Source organism: Lepidochelys kempii, chromosome 2 (genome assembly GCF_965140265.1).
Source record: "Lepidochelys kempii isolate rLepKem1 chromosome 2, rLepKem1.hap2, whole genome shotgun sequence".
NCBI lineage: Eukaryota > Metazoa > Chordata > Testudines > Cheloniidae > Lepidochelys > Lepidochelys kempii.
The window spans coordinates 132,015,311-132,036,492 of NC_133257.1; the positions used below are offsets into that span (position 1 = coordinate 132,015,311).

The window sequence follows — 21,182 nt, forward strand, 5'->3', positions numbered from 1 at the left end:
ACTTTCTCCTCTTCTCCTTCTACTGCTTTCAGAGCACTGCAGTTCCAACAGGCTGGAAGCTGTCTTCCAGGTATGTATGTGTTCAGTTTCCCCCAAGTCAATGTTGTTTTCTTGTGCAGCCATTGCCTACTATCTTGAAGTTCTCACATATTGGCTATATGTAGGGTGACCAGATGTCACAATTTTATAGGGACAGTCCCGCTATTTGGGGCTTTGTCTTATATAGGCACCTATTACCCCCCACCCCATCCCGATTTTTCACACTTGCTGTCTGGTCACCCTATTTGTCTCCCTCATACATGGTGGATGAATTTTCTTTTCCCTGTATTGGGTGGGAATTGGTCCATTTGGTCACAAATTGTATCAATAACCATTTTTTCCCCTTTCCATATTTATAGAATTCAAATGGTGGGCAAACTGATTATCTTTCAGTGTTGAGACCCACTCTTGCATTTTGAGATTTGGCCTGTAAGCTATGCACATTTCAAGCCTTTTTAATAAACACAACTTGTACATAGTTTTCCATGCCTATGGCATATAATGACATTACTTCTATAACCTGCCTAGTGTCCAAAAGTTTATCTGGAGTAATCTGTGTCACTTACATTGAAGTAGGGTGTAGTTGAAGAGCAACTTGTGTTATTTTGAATTCCCAGTTTCAATCAATAGATACTGTTTAATCTGTTTGCTTGCTCCACCATTGAGCAACTGTATCAACCTTGTGGATTAGGAAAGTAGAAAAAACAAATGTCATGTACCTCTTTGAGATGTGTTTTTTTGTGTATAATTGTTGTTTTAATTGTGACTTTACTGTTTTTCAGACACTTTGCTTATTTTTTCCTCTTTATATCTGTGCTTTTTTACAGTATATGACTTTCCCGCTAAGGCAGAAAAAATGAATGGTATTAGCTGAATTGTTTGTTTTGGGGGGAGAGGGAGAGGATAACAGTTGCATAAGATATAAAATTGAGGCCATGAACACTTGAAGTAACAAGATTCCATGATATTTTTCACAAGAGTAGAGTTGACTTCCCTGGTTTCTTAGTTTAATTCCAATTTGGATCCATTAAAATTCCCCCTGGTGGTTACTGTTGGAAATGCTACTTTTCATTTCCTTTCCAGCAACCTTGACTAGCATTACTGGGACAGAATAGCTACTAAAAAGACAAGGAGTACTTGTGGCACCTAGAGACTAACAAATTTATTTGGGCATAAGCTTTCATGGGCTAAAACCCACATCATCGGATGCATGCAGTGGAATGTACAGTAGGGAGATATATATACACAGAGGACATGAAAAAATGGGTGTTGCCATATCAATTGTAACAAGACTAATCAATTAAGGTGGACTATTATCAGCAGGAGAAAAAAAAAAACTTTTGTAGTGATAATCAGGATGGCCCATTTCAAATAGTTGACAAGAAGGTGTGAGTAACAGTAGGGAAAAATTACCATGGGGAAATAGTTTTCACTTTGTGTAATGACCCATCCACTCCCAGTCTTTATTCAAGCCTAATTTAATGGTGTCCAGTTTGCAAATTAATTGCAATTCTGCAGTTTCTTGTTGGAGTCTGTTTTTTGAAGGTTTTTTTGTTGGAGAATAGTGACAAGGGAGGTTGAAGTATTCTCCGACTGGTTTTTGAATGTTATAATTCTTGATGTCTCATTTGTGTCCATTTATTCTTTGTGTTGAGATTGTCCGGTTTGGCCAATGTACATGGCAGAAGGGCATTGCTGGCACATGATGGCATATATCACATTGGTAGATGTGCAGGTGAATGAGCCTCTTATGATGTGGCTGATGTGATTAGGTCCTATGTTGGTATCCCCTGAATAGAGATGTGGACACAGTTGGCAACTGGCTTTGTTGCAAGGATAGGTTCCTGGGTTAGTGCTTTTGTTGTGTGGTCTGAGGTTGCTGGTGAGTATTTGCTTCAGGTGGGGGGGCTGTCTGTAAGTGAGGACTGGCGTGTCTCTCAAGATCTGTGAGAGTGAGGGATCGTCATTCAGGATAGGTTGTAAATCCTTGATGATGCGCTGGAGAGGTTTTAGTTGGGGGCTGAAGGTGACGGCTAGTAGCGTTCTGTTACTTTCTTTGTTGGGACTGTCCTGGAGTAGGTGACTTCTGGGTATTCTTCTGGCTCTGTCAATCTGTTTCTTCATTTCAGCAGGCGGGTAATGCAGTTTTAAGAAAGCTTGATAGAGATCTTGTAGCTGTTTGTCTCTGTCTGAGGGACTGGAGCAAATGCAAATGTATCTTAGAGCTTGGCTGTAGACAATGGATCGTGCAATGTGGTCTGCTGTTACATTTTAGTTTCAGATTAATGATTCCGACAATGGAAGTCACAAAAAACAACAATTCCCATCTATTACTACAGTTGTCTGCTATTCTAAGTATAGTGAAAAATAGTGGTAAACTCAGATACCATGGAGAGGTGGCTGTATAGTACATTTACAATACAAAGTAATTGTTTGGCCTTTAGAATGAAAGATTTTATTTTATATACATATACATTTCATTACGTGTGTCTTAATATAAGTTACAGCTATAATTCTCAAATGTGGATGTCTAAAAATAGGCATCTGGATCCATATTTATGTTTTTAAATAAGTGGGCTGATTTTTCAGAAGTGATGAGTACCATCAACTCCCACTGAGCTTTGATACAATTTAATATTCCCTAATTAGTTTTCATGTACTGCAAAAGGAATTATATTAGATGGAGAAACACATGAAAGAAATTAAACCAATATGATGTTCTGAAATTAATGCAACAGTATAATATAATTCCAGAAACAAGAAAAATGGCATTTTTGAAACCTTTTAAAATAATTTTAGAATTTCATTTTTTATCAAAATTAGCAAGGAATACTTAGCATCAGAAAATGCGAAAAGTAGTAAAGGAAAAGTATAGAGCAAAAATGGAACACCTGATTTGTTCTGAAGATGTAGAGGTGTAATTAAATAGATAATTCTATTATCTCATAGCAAATGGGAGTCTGGAGGAGAGAGCAGAGTGCTGAGATGATCTGCCTTAAGAATCCTGTTGCTGTTCTTTGACATAAATGTAGCTTTTAAAAGGTCAGCACTTATTTTTTAGTTACAGAGAATCTCAGCAGTCATGAATATGTGTATTACTGTAGTTAACTCTGAATCCTATAGGAGGGAGAAATGGCATTTCTGCAGCAACAGATGGAAAATGGCATCTATTTAACTATGGCTGTTTGAGTAGCATTGAAGAGTTCAGGCAAACACTGAGGCAGCAGACTGTCTTAATGATCTTAAGGGATGTGCCCTCAAAAGAAGCATGGTATACCTCCCCTTTTCTAAAGCTATTTCTAGATTTAGAGTTGTAATTTATTCAGTAGCCAAAGAAAGATCCCAATGAGAAAATATTTTTAGGGATTTTTTTTTTAATTTAGGGTTAGGTCATGCATAAGTTTTCTGGCAGGGACCAAGTGAAAATGAAGCATGCAGGCTTTTGCTTGCAATTGAATTGGTCTGTGAATTGTCTTTTTGGCAACAGAGTTGAGGGCTTACTAGTGCTGAATGCTGCAGAACAGTTATCTCCTAGGTCTTGCATTCAATGCTCCTGTATACTGGAACATTACTCTTTTTCTCAGATGCATCACATTGTTGACTCATTCAGTCTGTGATCCAGTGGAACCTCCAGATCCTTTCTTAGCAGTATTATAACCTAGCCAGTTATTCCCCATTTTGTATTTGGTATTTCCTTCCTAAAAGTAGTACTTAGTGCTTGTCTGTGTTTCATCATGTGGATTTTAGACCAGTTCTCCCATCTATAAAGGTCCTTTTTGGTTCTAATCCTGTCCTCCACAGTGTTTGCAACCCCACCTAACCTGGTGTAATCTGCAGATTTTATAAGTTTATTCTCCACTCCATTAAACAAGTCATAAATGAAAATATTGAATAGTTCAAGATCCAGGATGGACCTCAGTGGGACCTCATGTGATACATCTCCCAGTTGGGCAGTGAGCAATTGATATCTACTGAGTACAATCTTTGAACTGCTTATGCACCCACTTTATAGTAATTTCATATCTAGATCAATTTTTTTTCTAGTTTGCTTATGACAATGTCAGTGTTCAATGACAGTGTTCAAGCCTTACTAAAATCAAGATATAGCCCATCTACTGTTTCCCTCTTATCCAATAGGGCAGTAACTCTATCAAAGAAGGAAACTAAGTTGGTTTGGCATTATTTGTTCTTGACAAAGCCATGTTGGCTATTATATATCTCCCTATTATCCTTGAAGTGCTTACAAACTGATTGTTTAATAATTTGTTTCAGTATATTTCCAGGTATCAAAGGTATGTTCCTTGTTCTAGAATTCCTCAAGTTCTCTTAGTTTCCCTAATAAAAGTTAAGTACTATGTTTGCCCTTTTCCAGTCCTTCAGGACCTCACCTGTCCTCCATGAGTTCTTGAAGATAATAGCTAATGATTCCAAGATTGCTTCAGCTAGTTCCCTAAGTCTCTGAGGTGAATTTTGCCATTTTAAATATGATTTAGTTCTCAGTCACCCTCTCAAACGCCTTCCACATGCTTCCTTCAGCACACATAGTCGCAGTCACTTGAATATATTACTGCCAACTGAGGAAAATATTGTGTGAGAAAGAACTAGAGCTGATCAAAATTTGGAATATTTATCCTGCAGGAAATTGACACTTCAACACTTGTTTCCATCCCAGAAGAAAAAAGTTGAAATATAGATTCTGAAAAAAAAATTCAATTCAGAAATGTTCAAACATTTCATTTGGGCATTTTTGTTCTAAATAAAATGTTTCAACCATTAAACATGATACTGCATATCTATTGCCTCATGGGAGTTGTAGTTTGGGCCCCCGTGGTTTCATATGATAGGTTTAGTCTTTCAGGAAACTCTATCAAGATGCAGTGTGGACCCACCTGATCAAACTGCATGGATCGTCAGGGAGCCACACAATTCTGCGTACATCCTAGAAGAAATATGCTTAGTTTCAGGAGAAATAGGTACCTGAACTACAATTACCCAATCTGCAAGGAAAATGCAGGGATTATGTTTTTATTTATTTTAACTCATTCAAAGCAAAATATTTCAGGTTAATTCACTAAAATAAAATGTTCTAATTTGAGTTGTCCTCACCCAGTACAAAATATTTGATTTTGATTTTCCTGACCAAAACTTGAAAAAGAATGACAAAATTTGAAATTCCCCATGGAAAATTTTAATATTGTGGAAACTGTGTTTTCTGTCTTTTTTTTTTTTTTCCTTTTTCTTTTGACAGAGAATTCCTGATCAGCTTTAGTTATAACATAAGGTAAATTCTCCTTTGGGGTAGAAATCTCCCGTCAGGATGGTAACACATTCTGGTGACCATGGCAGTAACTGTTCTCTTATGAATTCAAGGAGTTTATCCCAAAGCAGAATATTATGTAAATGCTTTGCCTATATATAAATAGTAGGGCTGTCAATTCATCACATTAACAAATTAACTCAAAAAATTAATCACAGTTTTAATTGCACTGTTAAACAATAGAATACTAATTGAAATGTATTAAATATTTTGGATGTTTTTCTACATTTTCAAATACATTTATTTCAATTACAACACAATATAAAGTGTACAGTACTCACTTGATAAACAAAAGAAATAGTATTTTTCAATTCACCTCATAAAAGCACCATAAATATTATTCTATTATTGTTTAACGGCACAATTAATCACGTGATTAATAGTGATTACTTTTTTCAATCGTTTGACAACCCTAATAAATAGTTTTAGATAAGATTCCAGTAGATGCTGCTTGACAATATGTAGCAAAGTTTCTGCGCTTTATAGGATCAATAAATCTTGTTGTGCACTGGGGCTTCCTGGCAGCAGCTCTTTATGTCAGTTCTTATTATCATGGCAGAACCAAAAGGTTTTTTGTTTTTTTTTCAATTGCTTTAATTCTTCATTATGTCTGACCTGAGACACTGAGTCACTTCAGCAATGACTCTGAGCAACTTTCCATTCCCTGCTGCAGTGCAGGCAGGGATACCTATGAAAAGTGGAGCTTCTTCAGAGCCTGTGACAAACTATGAAGTAGCTGAAAGTCTGGACAAAGAAAGTATGGCAATCCGATTGGCTGCACTGAATACAGCAATGGATAATGACTACATCCTAATTTGCCAGCCCTTGAGACTGTGTCTGTCCAAAAGTTAGTTACTAGACATTCATGCCTAAAATATTGTGCTGTAAAAGAACCTGTAACCTAATGTGATGCTCGTGAATACCGATTGGGATCAGAGTTTTCACAAAATGGTCATCCTATATTTGCCTCCAGGGCACTATATCCAACAGAACAAAACTGTGCTCAAATAGAGAAGGAATGCTTAGCCTTTGTGGTTCATGCACCAAGCATGACCAGGGTCTCCTGGGGTGTCGTTGTACATAGATACAGAACAAAAACCTTTGGAATAAATTTGTTATCAGCTCCAAAATTTCTTCAAACAATGTTAATGAAAATTAACAACATTGGTTGGCTGTACAAAGTGTCTCGTGTTCATTGTAGATTTTTTGTCTAGGGCAGTGTCAAGGTTCCTCCCCCACTCTGAACTCTAGGGTACAGATGTGGGGACCTGCATGAAAAACCTCCTAAGCTTATCTTTACCAGCTTAGGTCAAAACTTCCCCAAGGTACAAAATATTCCACCCTTTGTCCTTGGATTGGCCGCTACCACCACCAAACTAATACGTCTTTCCCCCAAAATACTTCCCAAAACCTTGCACCCCACTTCCTGGACAAGGTTTGGTAAAAAGCCTCACCAATTTGCCAAGGTGACTACAGACCCAGACCCTTGGATCTTAAGAACAATGAACAATCCTCCCAACACTTGCACCCCCCCCCCCTTTCTGGGAAATGTTGGATAAAAAGCCTCACCAATTTGCATAGGTGACCACAGACCCAAACCCTTGGATCTGAGAACAATGAAAAAGCATTCAGTTTTCTTACAAGAAGACTTTTAATAAAAATAGAAGTAAATAGAAATAAAGAAATCCCCCCTGTAAAATCAGGATGGTAGATACCTTACAGGGTAATTAGATTCAAAAACATAGAGAACTCCTCTCGGCAAAACCTTAAGTTACAAAAAAGATACACAGACAGAAATAGTTATTCTATTCAGCACAGTTCTTTTCTCAGCCATTTAAAGAAATCCTAATCTAACATGTACCTAGTTAGATTACTTACTAAAAATTCTAAGACTCCATTCCTGGTCTATCCCCGACAAAGACAGAATATAGACAGACACACAGACCCTTTGTTTCTCTCTCTCCTCCCAGCTTTTGAAAGTATCTTGTCTCCTCATTGGTCATTTTGGTCAGGTGCCAGCGAGGTTACCTTTAGCTTCTTAACCCTTTACAGGTGAGAGGAGCTTTCCCCTGGCCAGGAGAGATTTCAAAGGGGTTTACCCTTCCCTTTATATTTATGACAGGCAGCATTACCATAAAGGACTGTGATTGCTGAGACATTTGATTATGAAATCTTCAGCATATGCACAAAGGGGAAGTTTCATCAGGAACTTGAACATATCAACTAAGCAGAATTCCTTCTTGTGACAGATACAGTCAAGCTGCAGATAGAGATAAATCCAAACAGGTCTCTTCCAACCCTAATCATCTATGATTCTATGCTGTTCAAGCATTCAGAATGGTCATCCAGTTAGGGATGGGAAAGGTGCCATTTAATATTCATGAATAGTGGGACATATAGAAGAACTGACAGTACAAGGCTTTATAAAGGCTATGGGGTCACAATGCATAAAGATATGTCTGCTAATGCTAATCCACATACACACACAAGCCACACTGGTGCTGAATCATATGTACCAATGCCTGAGACATCCTGTATTAGCCAAACATGAGAAGTGAGGTGAAAGACGACATAAGCCAGGGACATAGCTGCAATATGTTTTTAGCCAGTCTGCAAGGAGAAGCACACAAAATATCTTATCAGCCATGGAGCAAGCTAGAAATGGATTTATGTACATGGCAAAACAAATTTTACCTTTTGATGCCTGATTACCATTTGGATTATTGGGAATTAGACCCCTTATATGCAAGAGCAGAAATTTTTGTCAGAGAGTGCTGCAAAGCTCAGTTTGCCCAGCATGAAATTTCAGATGCTCATTATAATTAATGGGTCTCTGTTTTCCTATTGGGAATTTGTTGTATAGTTTTCAGCATTAGCTGAATAGAAAGATATCACATCACCTTCCTCCTCCCCACATCACAGCCAGTCTAATGGCAAAGCAGAAACAGGTGTAAAGAAACAATTAAAAACACATACTAAATAAAACCCCACAAACAGTGTTGCTCTACCAGACAAATGCACTAACACAAGGCATGTGCAGCAGCCCAGTACATCTCATCTTTCCTAACAACAAAGGAACGATTATCCTGAAGGGATGATCTAGGAGTCCTCCCATATGTGGATGTAGGGAAGTTTGTGAGGGGAGTTCACCTACTAGTGCTTCACAGAAATTGGCAAAGCTGATGCAGAAAATCTAGTGGCCCATAAATCTCTGGAGGGCAACTGAGAAGAGAGGGAAGGGACTCCCAAAAGAACAACGGTATAGTTACTTTGTAACTTCAAAGACAACAGCTACTTGAAATTACTCAGTTTTTAGTAGAGGATGAGACATAGTAAGTGTGTCCTCTGTCTGTTTACATGTAAACAGACAATTGATATGGCACTCAAGAATATGCAGCACAGTTCCTTGGTTTTGCAGTACTGATACAACTTGTTGTGCGCTGCACATGGCTTCCAGTGTACCGCTCTTCATATTAGCTTTTAACATGCACAATATTGGAAGTGCTTTTTCAAAGTTTAAATATCAGACACTAAGTAAAATCCAGCTGTTAGTGTCACAGTTCATGGCAACTGTGTCTGTATTTCCTCTCAGTGGTCTGGCACGGGCACAGACTCTCAGGCCTCCAGCTTCCTTACCTGTCACCTCTCTCTGGGGGAGACCCATGTCTCTCTCCTTTCTGACCAGGATATCACCAGGCAGAATAGTGCCTTGCCTGCTCTCTCTCATTTCCAGCAAAAGAGAATCTGCCTAAGCACTCCTCTTGCTTTCATTTCAGAGACTAATAACAGTTTAACTGCCTAGAGTTAAGCTACCACACTGCTCTTTCTATGCAAACTTATGTAATGTTTTTACCTTAAGACTATGGAGAAGACATATTAAAACAATAAAAGAATCTACATACTTACTAAGGCTATGTCTACACTAACCATTTTGTTGGTAGAACTTATAGTTGCTTCGGGGTGTGAAAAAAAACTTGCCACAAATGACATAAGTTACACCAACAGAAGCGCCGGTTTGGACCACGCTATGTCGGCAGGAGCTGCTCTGCTGCTGACATAGTTACAACTGCTCGTTGTGGGTGGTTTAATTGCATCAGTACAGCTGTGCTGCTGTGAGCTCTCTCGTGTAGACCTGGCTATTAAGCTAATCAGAGATCAGTCTGATGCCAGCATGAGCTCTGGCAGGTGATTAGTCCTCCACACTCTACAAAAGAGTCTGTTCTATGGTCACAAGTTCATAACAGCCCTACCTGTTATGTGCACCCAGGACAAGTTTAGTCCATCCTTTATACTGTTCAGGGGTCTCTGGCCTGGAGTTTTCAGGAGCAGGACATCAGTAGATAATGACTTTTTCTCCCAGGGTGTAACTTCAAATGAACTCACAATACCTCCTAGGAAACCCATTTCACATATTTTCCCAAGCAGTTCTTTGAAGTTCCGGACATATCCCCCAAGGTTTACATTAGTAAATGTCCTAGAAAAGTTATGTGCAATCCCCCAGTAACACATAAACAATTGCATTTTTAATACAATGGACCCCAAAGGTATTAAATTAAACTTTATTTAATTAAGTTTAATTAAATAAAGTTTTTCCAGGCTATTGCAGGAAATTGCCCTCTATCCCAGTTATTACTCATAGTCCCTCTTGAGTGAGGGGGAATTCCTGCCATGCAGGTGGTGTATCTGTGCTGGTTCAGGAAGACTGATGCTGTCAAGGTTCCTCCCCCACTCTGAACTCTAGGGTACAGATGTGGGGACCTGCATGAAAAACCTCCTAAGCTTATCTTTACCAGCTTAGGTCAAAATATTCAAGGTACAAAATATTCCACCCGTTGTCCTTGGACTGGCCGCTACCACCACCAAACTAATACTGGTTACTGGGGAAGAGCTGTTTGGATGCGTCCTTCCCCCCAAAATACTTGCACCCCACTTCCTGGACAAGGTTTGGTAAAAAGCCTCACCAATTTGCCTAGGTGACTACAGACCCAGACCCTTGGATTTGAGAACAATGAAAAAGCATTCAGTTTCTTACAAGAAGACTTTTAATAAAAATAGAAGTAAATAGAAATGAAGAAATCCCCCCTGTAAAATCAGGATGGTAGATATCTTACAGGGTAATTAGATTCAAAAACATAGAGAACCCCTCTAGGCAAAACCTTAAGTTACAAAAAAGATACACAGACAGAAATAGTTATTCTATTCAGCACAATTCTTTTCTCAGCCATTTAAAGAAATCATAATCTAACACATACCTAGCTAGATTACTTACTACAAGTTCTAAGACTCCATTCCTGGTCTATCTCCGGTAAAGACCAGCATATAGACAGACACACAGACCCTTTGTTTCTCTCCCTCCTCCCAGCTTTTGAAAGTATCTTGTCTCCTCATTGGTCATTTTGGTCAGGTGCCAGTGAGGTTACCTTTAGCTTCTTAACCCTTTACAGGTGAGAGGAGCTTTCACCTGGCCAGGAAGGATTTCAAAGGGGTTTACCCTTCCCTTTATATTTATGACAGATGCGGAGGAAAAATCATAGAATCATAGAATATCAGGGTTGGAAGGGACCTCAGGAGGTCATCTAGTCCAACCCCCTGCTCAAAAGCAGGACCCATCCCCAATTAAATCATCCCAGCCAGGGCTTTTTCAAGCCTGACCTTAAAAACTTCTAAGGAAGGAGATTCCACCACCTCCCTAGGCAACGCATTCCAGTGTTTCACCACCCTCCTAGTGAAAAAGTTTTTCCTAATATCCAACCTAAACCTCCCCCACTGCAACTTGAGACCATTACTCCTTGTCCTGTCCTCTTCCACCACTGAGAATAGTCTAGAACCATCCTCTTTGGAACCACCTCTCAGGTAGTTGAAAGGAATGGGGGTACCTTAGTGCATGTTCTTCCCTTTAGTGCATACTTCATGCCAAACGTCTGCCCTGTGGATCTGTTTGCATGACAATACCACAGATCAACATATCAAATTTCCTTGGGGTGTGTGGACTACATTCCAAGGGGTCCCCTGTTTGGAAATAGGAGTGTACTCTGAGCATGGTGGAACATGCTGCACTGGTGCAATGGCAGAAAGGAGCATCTTGTGCATGAAACAGAGGGCAGGACTTTGGTTCTGTGTTTGTTTGGTTTGGTTTCATGAATATTTCATGAATGACAAAAATGAGTATTGCATTTTTAAAAGCCTAACAAAGCTTCAGTATAACATGCACAGATAAAATACAGCAGTGTTTTACTTCTCCCGGTGTAATATACAGTGCACCGAGTAATGTTACTTCTCACATTTTTACTCAGCACTCATCCAGAGCCAGATCTATAGACACTGACATGCTGATCAAGGAGAAAGAATAAGATCAAAAGAATTATGCAGTTTTTGCACTGTATTCATAAATCCTGGGTCTTTTATGTTTGTTCATTAATTAGGAATCTGTTTATGCATCACTAGAAAGCTTTAATACACCAACGGTGATACAAAAGCATCATTGAAGGCATAAATTGTTACTTAATAGTCTAATATGTTTGTTTAATATTTTAATGGATTAATATTATTGGCAGTTAATAAGAACATTACCCTTCAGATTGGTTAGCTGATGATAACTCTGATGACTCTGGCATCAAATACATTTTCTGCAGTCTTTTATTACATCTTAAATTGTTTTAGCTTTCAGTAATAATAGCAGCTTACATAATTCATGGTCTTTTCAGTACAAGGTCTTGTATATAAGGTGCCAACTTTTTTCCTCCGCTTCTCTCTTTACAAGCTCATTATAAAAATAGAGGTAGCTGAACTGTTGGAGGAAGTGTGTTTTGGTGAGTCTGACATTCTACTACCTACCCACCACCTATTGTTTTTAAGAGCCAGGGCCTTCTCTAAGGCTTTTGCTGCCCTAAGCAAACCACAAACGCCATCCCCTTCCAGCCCAGTTTCCCTAACTGTCCTTCCTGTGTAGCCACTCACATAAAGCAGCCACTTAACACTTTTCTGCCCTAAGAAACAGCATGTTCTATACCTCTGTTAGAGCTAGCCCAGAAAGAACCATAATCTCCTCTCTGTTAAATGGCACTGAGGGCAGCAAATTTAGGTTAATCCTGTTTACGGTGGCAAAAATCAAAACAGTAAACACATAACATGTTGCCCCCCTGCACACAATACATAGTAACAAATTTGTGTATATTAAATCCATATGGCATTATGGGGGAATGGTTAGCATGAATTAGGGCCATGCCTGGCAGAATTTACCATAAGTGGCACACTTCTGTAGCAATGGCCTTTAACACAGGCTTTCTGCTGCCACAAGTATCATAGCAGCATGAAATCTCTATCTACAGACTTCTTCCCTGCAGAGGTGGAACAAGTGGAGAGCTGTGATAGGGAAACAAAACAACTGTATGGCCACTGAATCAGATGTGCTGTCAGTGCTGGTTTGGAAGGATGGTAACTGGAGGGGCAGGCATTTCCTGTGAATTACCCAAGAGCTGTGAGACTGGAATGAGCGCTTACCGCAGATCTTTAGCCCTATTTTCCATTGCCTGTAATTCCTCCAACAATGGGAGAAAAAGTGGTGCAAATTTAACAATTGTTTCATTTTTTTACTTTTATGTGCGTTTTATTTCCTTAGAAGGGGAGCACATGAAACAAGAAATTTACTAAGGAGCTGTTGCATGTCTGAGTTAATGATGACTCAAGATTGTCAAATAACAGGCTCAATTGGAATTAGTTATTCACAGATTATCAATCAGCGATAGAAAGAATAGATACATTACCACCTTGGTGGTGGTGGTGGCGGTGATGATGATGATGATAAAGAGCTTTCTGTGTGTCCCTCCTCCACTGTGTCTGGAGGAATGTGGTAGATTTCATTCCCCAACTAAGTTCCCATACCAATGTCATTATGTAGGATTTCCAAACAAATGAACTTTTGCCAAAAGAAACATGTTTTGATGTAATTTCTATACATTCTCAGTTTACCTGATTTGTGTGTAAAAACATGATTAACAGTCAAGAGGACTAACAAGATAATATATTTCAGTGGGTCTTTCGAACTCAATATACTCTTTGTTAATATCCTAAAGAGTCTAAAGAACAGTTAATACATTAACCAAATGTACAGAAAGTAAAGGACTAAAAGTTGTTAATATTTGCTAACAAATTACTAACAGAGCACACAAAAGTAATCTGCTTGAATTATAACAAAACAAAGGAATTAGCTTGCAGAACTTCCTGTCACATGATATTATCAAGGCCAGGAATTTAACAGGTTCCAAACACGGTTTGGAATTTATGGATAACAAGAGGATATCCAGAGTTATAACAGGTTTTTGAAGGCATATGAAGCCTCATGCTTTTGGGCAGAAGCTAATGAGGTGTTAGAAATGTTCCTCATGGGAGGGGTTACTTACAACTGCCCCACAACCAGCTAGTACTACTCCCTATTGATGTCAAGACACTGAACTAACAGATGATCCACTGGTTAGAGTTAGTATGGCACTGCCAGTGTTCATAAACAGCACTGACCTTAATAGAATATATTTAAGCATATAGTGCAATACTTATAGGCTAATTAAAAAGAAAAGGAGGACTTGTGGCACCTTAGAGACTAACCAATTTATTTGAGCAGGAGCTTTCATCTCTAAGGTGCCACAAGTCCTCCTTTTCTTTTTGCGAATACAGACTAACACGGCTGCTACTCTGAAAGGCTAATTAAAGCTTACTTAGAAATCAGTAAGGGTGCATAAAGGACAAGTTACATAAAACTTACACCAAACCACAACTTTAAAAAAAGTCAAATATAAAACATAAGCTGGCACTCCAGAAGTTGGAACCCAAACAAAGAGAAATATTTTATAGAGAACTGTGAAAAAAATTCAAGCGCAAAGCAAAACTAACTGTTGGGGCTCTTTGTCCTTCTTTCTGAATACAAAATTTCGGGCAATAATACAATAGTTTTTGAAACTTACAAAGGGCTTTATTCCTCCACATGTAACTTTCTTGGCTTTACTGTAAAATCTTACTTATCTAGGGCCTAATAGACCTCAGATGCCCAGGCCTTAAGAATTTGTTTTCTTAATTTCTCTTTGAAGTGTTAGAGATGGTTGTTGATAGTATACCATTTTCTAATCCTTGCCTTGCCCTTATATGCAGGTCCCAGAATCCCTGGTCAGCTGATGTATTATTTCAGTCTGTTGAACAGGGCTATGCTCCACTGAACTGAATGTGGGTAGGAACTCTAGGAACCTAATACTGAGTGTGTCACAAACTAACTGGATCTGATTTCCCTGTGTCTTGCTCCTTGTGTAGTAATTTATGCATGTGTAAAGTGGATTTAAAATACTACCGTTTGTTGTATACCAACTTTGTATTCATTTTCTACAGGTATAACTTAGGGCATAAGGCTGTGGAGGATCAAGACCATTGTGTGGCCTTGATCATATCACTTAAAGAATAATTATAACAATAAATCTGCTTCAGTTTCCTTCACTGTGTAAAACAGGATAATTATTTCATAGATTTTTAGGCCAGAAGGGACCATCATGATCATCTGGTCTGACCTCCTGCACATAACAGGCCACAGAACCTCACCCAGCCACTCCTGTAATAGCCACTCCATAACCTCTGGCTGACTTATTCAAATCATGATGTAAAGACTTCAAGTTACAGAGAATCCACCATTTACACTAGTTTAAACTAGCATGTGGCCCATGCCCCATGCTCTGCGGGAAGCTGAAAAAAAACCCCAGGGTCTCTGTCAATCTGACCAGGGAGAAAATTCTTTCCCAACTCCAAATATGGTGACCAGTTATACCCTGAGCATGTCAGCAAGACCCACTAGCCAGACACCCGGGAAAGAATTATCTGTAGTAACTCAGAGCCCTGCCCATCTAGTGTCCCATCTCTGGCCATTGGGGATATTTGTTAACAAAAGTCACAGATTGGCCACATGACATTATAGACAATCCCATCATACCATCGCCTCCATAAACTTACCAAGCTCAGTCTTGAAACCAGTTAGGGGTTTGTTTGTTTGTTTTTTTGCACCCACTGCTCCCCTTGGAAGGCTGTTCTAGAACTTCACTCCTTTTATGGTTAGAAACATTCCTCTAATTTCAAGCATAAACTTGCTGATTGCCAGTTTACATACATTTGTTCTTGTGTCAACATTAGCACTTAACGTCTCTCCCTCCCTGGTATTGATCCCTCTGATGTATTTATAGAGAACATTCATATCTCCCCTCTGCCTTATTTTGATAAGGATAAACAAGCCAAGCTCCTTGAGTCTCCTCTCATAAGATGGGTTTTCAATTCCTCTGATCATCCTAGTAGCCCTTTTCTACACCTGTTACAATTTAAATTTATCTTTCTTAAACATGGGAGAAGTAACTCACAGTGGTGCTCTGATGATTTAACAGTGTTTTTCTTTAAATATGAAACACTATATAAGTCGTAATTATTACCTCATAGCCCTTTCCATTTGATAGCTAGCCTGGGATGTGGTAGTATATTGCAATGTGCAATAGAGTACAAAGTTTATCAGTCATGCATGGTAAAACCCAATATATGACTAAACATGTTTTCTCTCAAACCGCTGCTGCCATCATTAAAATTAGAGCTGATCAAAATTTTTCTGATGGAACAGTTTGTTTCCTGAAAATGCTGGTTCAAAGAAGTCAAAACCTTTCACAGGAATATTTAGATTGTCCTGGGAAATTATTGAAATATTTTGTTTTGATAAGGTTGAAAAGCTTCATTTAGACTTTTATAATTTGGGACAAAACCAAATATTGATATCTCTGAACTTCCTATGGGTATGGAAATTCCATTTTTTGATCAGCTTTAATTAAAATATTACAGCATGGCACAGAGCTAACAATCAGTGAAGCTAAGAAAATATGAAGGAGCATGAGATATTATCTAAATTGCCTGGATAGAGTATAGGCTCTATTCCTTTGTTATGGATGTTTTTTCTACACTTTTGCTATTAAATACTCATAAAACTCTTTACAAATCATAATCATTCTTTCTATAATAGTTTTTCATTTTTGTTTTTAAAAAAGCTGATTGTCTAACCAATTTTCCAAGCTGGAATGCGATGTATGGGCAGGAAAATTCCTGAGCTACTTACAAGCCTGGAAACATCCCCACTATCCATTTGTTGTGATCTGAAGTTGCTGTTATGGACAGCTGTCTATTTTTGTTTGTTTGTTTTAAAAAGCATGTGCTATTACTATCGGAACTCGATAATTTGATATATTTGCTGAAAGTAAATATCTCATCATCTATCTGTCCCAAGTGCAGCATTTTAGGTATATTGCTATTTTTCATTTCGGTATCATGCTGGCAAAATGTGATCCAATAGGCACATTGTTATCTGATAGGCATATTGAAAGCAGTATTATTCTGTTTCAGTGAAAGTTTGTGAGCCTTCCACATCCACCTCTTGATATCTTCATGGGAGATGCTCAAGATTGTTTAACCAACATGCATTTCTGAGCTGTGGGCTACTCATCAAATAAAAGGTATTTTACCTTTTTTTTTTTTTTAATTCAATCACCTCTCATGAAAAACTTGATTGGCTTGTGCAATTTATTAATTTATTTAACTTTTGACATTTCTCCTTGCTGTTCTAAACCCTCCCCTCTTTTTCCTGCTTTAGGCTTTTTACATTTTTGGTCGGGAAAACAGAATGCTTAGATTCTGCACTCTGAGGCAGGGGGCACGTTTTCATTATATGTCTGTACAACATCTATTGCACTGAGCCTTGATGTCTGATTGTTGACCTGTGGGTACTACCACGCTATAAATAATAAATAGGCATAAGAATGCACAGTGTCTCCTGTGACTGATGTACTCCTATATGCTGCTCCATAGTCATCTTGATGGGGCTGCTGAAGAGCTCTGCTGTAGGCCATGGAATTTGTTTTCAGCATGATGTATCTTAAGATCTTTATATCAAATGTATTAGTGAGCAAGATTTCCAACGTTACTTAGAAACCTGGTTGTTCTGGATGTAACAGTTCCAAGCATAATTTTCATTTTAAATGCATCTGTCAACAAAAATTCAGGTAATAGTTTCCTGACTACATTTTTCATGCCCATTTGTTTGAGTTAAACGACCCCAAAACAACTATTACCTCCCCAGTCCTTAGGTCCCCATAGAGCCTTTCCCCCCAACCCCAGATTTCTTTAATAATATGTGATGTGAAGTACTATAGTTTGACAGATAGAAATAAGGAACTCTTCCTGCTTTTAAAAGTACCAAAATGTGTACTATCAGTGGAATTATTTGAAGAAGATAACTCAAATATTTTTGCACAAGTTAGAAGCTCAAACACTTTACTAGTGACAAAGCTAGTATCTCTAATCCTGGCAGGTTTAAACTGACCTTGTTACTGTGAAGTAGAGTTGGTCGTTCTGGTTTGGGGCTTCAAAATTACTTTTTATTTTGAGTTAATGTTATAGTTAAAAATAAAAAAGATTGAACTCAAAACAAAACATTTCAAAATTAGTGAAACAAAACGTTTTTGATTGACCTGAACTTAACCTCCCTTCCCTCCCTTCCCCCCCCCCCCCCCGCACCCCAGTTTTTGGTTTATGAAAATTTTTGAGATTTCAACAATTAGTCACAATTCTATGTGGGAAAATTGTCATAATCTCAAAAATTTTCATGGGAAGGGAAAACTGCATATAAAGACCTGCATATAATACATTAGGTGATCATCCATGTTAAATTAGCTAGAGCCACTACAATTTGTAAAACTGTATTTTTGTATTTCATGGCTCATTTTGTGAGTACTGCATAACACTTTCCCTAACATTTAGGGCTCAGCTAAAGTTTGATTGTGGAAAATTTCCAAATCAGAGTTAATAAGAGTGCTGGTAGTTACACAGGCATGACTATTCTATTTAGAACACTGTGACCACAGTACCAAATGCAGTAGGGACTTTTGTATAAAGTTGAATTCTCTGCATGCTTCATGGTACATTTTCAAAGTATGTATTTTTTTTTCATGTTTAGCAGTTGTTAAATGGCAATTTATAGTTCATAGTTTTTCATTGCAAGAAACCTTGATAAAATTTCCTTAAATATTATGTAAAGAAACTACAGAGTAAACACTTAAAATGTACAACAAATTCACATAAACCCACATGAAGTGAGAAACTCAGGAACCATGAAACGGGATTTCATGGTCTCAAAGCTTTTGAAATTTTACTCTATCCAGTTGAATAACAGGTAATTGTGACTGCCTGTGTACTACTCTGTCATTTAAAGTAGAAAAATAAAATTAATCACTTGTGGAATAGATGAGAACTAATGCATAGAGTGGAAGAATGGTCTTGTTACTGAGGCACTGTAGTAGGACTCAGGAGATCTGAATACAGTCGCAGCTCTGCCGCACGCTCCCTATGTGACCTTGAGCAAGTCTCTTTGCCTCAGTTTAACAGTAAAATGAGGCTCATACTTCCTTTCTCCTACTTCATTTAGATTGTAGGCTCTTGTGGGCGTAGATTGTGTCTTACTATGTGTACATTCCAGACAAGACCAGGACATCATTGTGCTAGGCAGTCTCTGCATCACCAGAGTATAAAGAATGTCTTCCATTTATTTACAAAAAACAACAAGGAGTCCGGTGGCACCTTAAAGACTAACAGATTTATGTTTTTACCCACGAAAGCTTATGCTCAAATAAATCTGTTAGTCTTTAAGGTGCTACCAGACTCCTTGTTGTTTTTGTGGATACAGACTAACATGGGTACTCCCTGATACTTTCATTTATTTAGATTCTCTTCATTGTCCTCTTCCTCCCTTGTGCATAAGCTCCTAACAATAACTTTTCTACAAGAGTGGACTGTGAAGAAAGTAGCAAGTCTGGAAGATTTGAAAAGAAAAGACTCTTGTATTGAATTATTTTGTAAAAAAATGGTAAGTAAACACCAGGGTAATTAGTTTAAAATCAGTGATTGAGGAATTAGCTGGGTTCACTCATTCAAGCATTTGAGCTGTACTGTTCTGAAAGGTTCTTCCAATCCTACACTGCGATCAGGTGCTTGGGTATTGACTGAATGACACTGATACTAGATCATGCCTCTATATCTTACTGAGAAGCAGACCAGTTTCAAGATAAATTCTTTGCTGTACATAGTTCCTGTTCATAACAATGAGGAAACACACATAGCTTTAGCCTGCAACTGCCCTCTCATGCACTTCTTTCTTTCTGCCCCAGTAGGAAGTCTCCCAGAAAACTAAAGACTGCATGAAGAGTACACAGGAAGTGTGGCTTCTCCACACTTCCTAGAGAATTTACTCTGTATCACATCTTCCCTTTTTTGGATCCTTTTTTAAAATTTACTTATTGAATTTAAACACTGTTAAACTAAACTATTGAACTATTACAAATACTACAATGGAATTAACTCTTCAGGTTGCTTGAAACACAACCCTAATATACCTTGCTCAGTCTTTTATGGTATTTCAGCTATTTGTCTGAACTGCTGTATTGCAAACCCTCTTCAGGTAAATCCTTGTCCATAATACTTCAGTCTCCTGGTCAGTAACAGGGTCAGTCTGAATACTTTTCAACTTGTGTATCTGGTCTAACTTCAGTTGTCTTGGCCAAGGTGTTAAGTATCTTGAGCAGATTATTATGATTACTTAACAATATTTTGCCTTCATCTATGATCAGTAAGTATGAGAAAGGTTATTATTCTTTGATCCCTGTGGCTTTGACTGGCCAGTATCTATATCCTGCCAAATTCTCATTGGGGCTTTGTTTATTGAGCTGTGGAAATGGTCATGCTCCTTTATTGTAATATTTTGTCTAATTGTACTTTCACAGTCTTTTCCTCACTATCACATGTGCCTTAGTAACAGGTTTGACAATATCTAGATGTCTCCTGATGAAAGTTGCACATTTTAATAAAGTTCAGGAATTTCCTATTCTTGAACTGTGATCTGATGTCAATTATTACTTTTCTTGGAATTCCATGACAATGCAAATAGAGATTTAATGTTTCTGACAACTGTTACTGCTATGACATCTGTAGGCTTGGTTTTATATGAGTAAGTACACATGTTTGCGGTCTCATTTCTTGGGAAACAGGATTAGGGAGTTAAATGGATAGTCAGGCTGGAAACAGAATGTCTGTACTAGCTAAGATAAGGAGAAGCATGCTGGGAACCATTTACAATGAACACGATAAGCCTGGATCTCAAAATAAGGCTGAGTAAGTTGTGCATGGACAATGTGTGACAGCATGCTGTACAGGGATTGGCTTCTACAAAGTAACCAGGCCAATCCCAACCCCTATACCCACCCCATACGCTTGAATCTGATCAACTCAGCATAGCTTTGTTGTATAACAAATAAAAATACTGTAGTAATGAAATCTGGAGTCAAACTGAGTTCTTGGGAAACTGTGGGGAAAAGAAGTCTCAGAGAGAATCAATCAGAATCCTCCAGTGTGACTACTTTTGGGAAATTGTTTAAGTAGTCCATTATAACCAGGTGATTATGTCTTCCAAAACTGAATATGTCAATTCCAGCTTTGTCCGGTGGAACTGCAAGTTATTCGTGTGGTAACATTGGTTCTTTCTGCTGGGAATCTCTGTACTTCTGAAATGTTCCAAACCTGCTCACCATTTCTTTGATATCACTATTCATCTATGGCCAGAATACAGCTTCTCCAGCTCTCCTTTTTGATTGTCATTCCCAGGTGGCTTTTGTGTATTAATTCCAACATTATTCTTTCATCACTGTGGGAACCACAATATGTGTTCTCTTCAGAAGCACTCCTGAGATCACTGAAACCTTATATTTATAGTGTGAATACA

The 21,182-nt window shown here is 38.3% G+C and overlaps 1 protein-coding gene across 2 annotated transcripts in view; it reads left to right on the plus strand.

Annotated features, from left to right (window-relative positions):
- CDH18 (cadherin 18) overlaps nt 1-21,182 on the plus strand; it is an 839,398-nt gene that overhangs the window by 211,096 nt on the left and 607,120 nt on the right. For both annotated transcript variants that reach the window (XM_073332278.1, XM_073332279.1), the window contains one exon: nt 16,760-16,869. The gene's annotated coding sequence lies outside the window, so the exon portion shown is untranslated. The remainder of the gene's footprint in view (nt 1-16,759; nt 16,870-21,182) is intronic.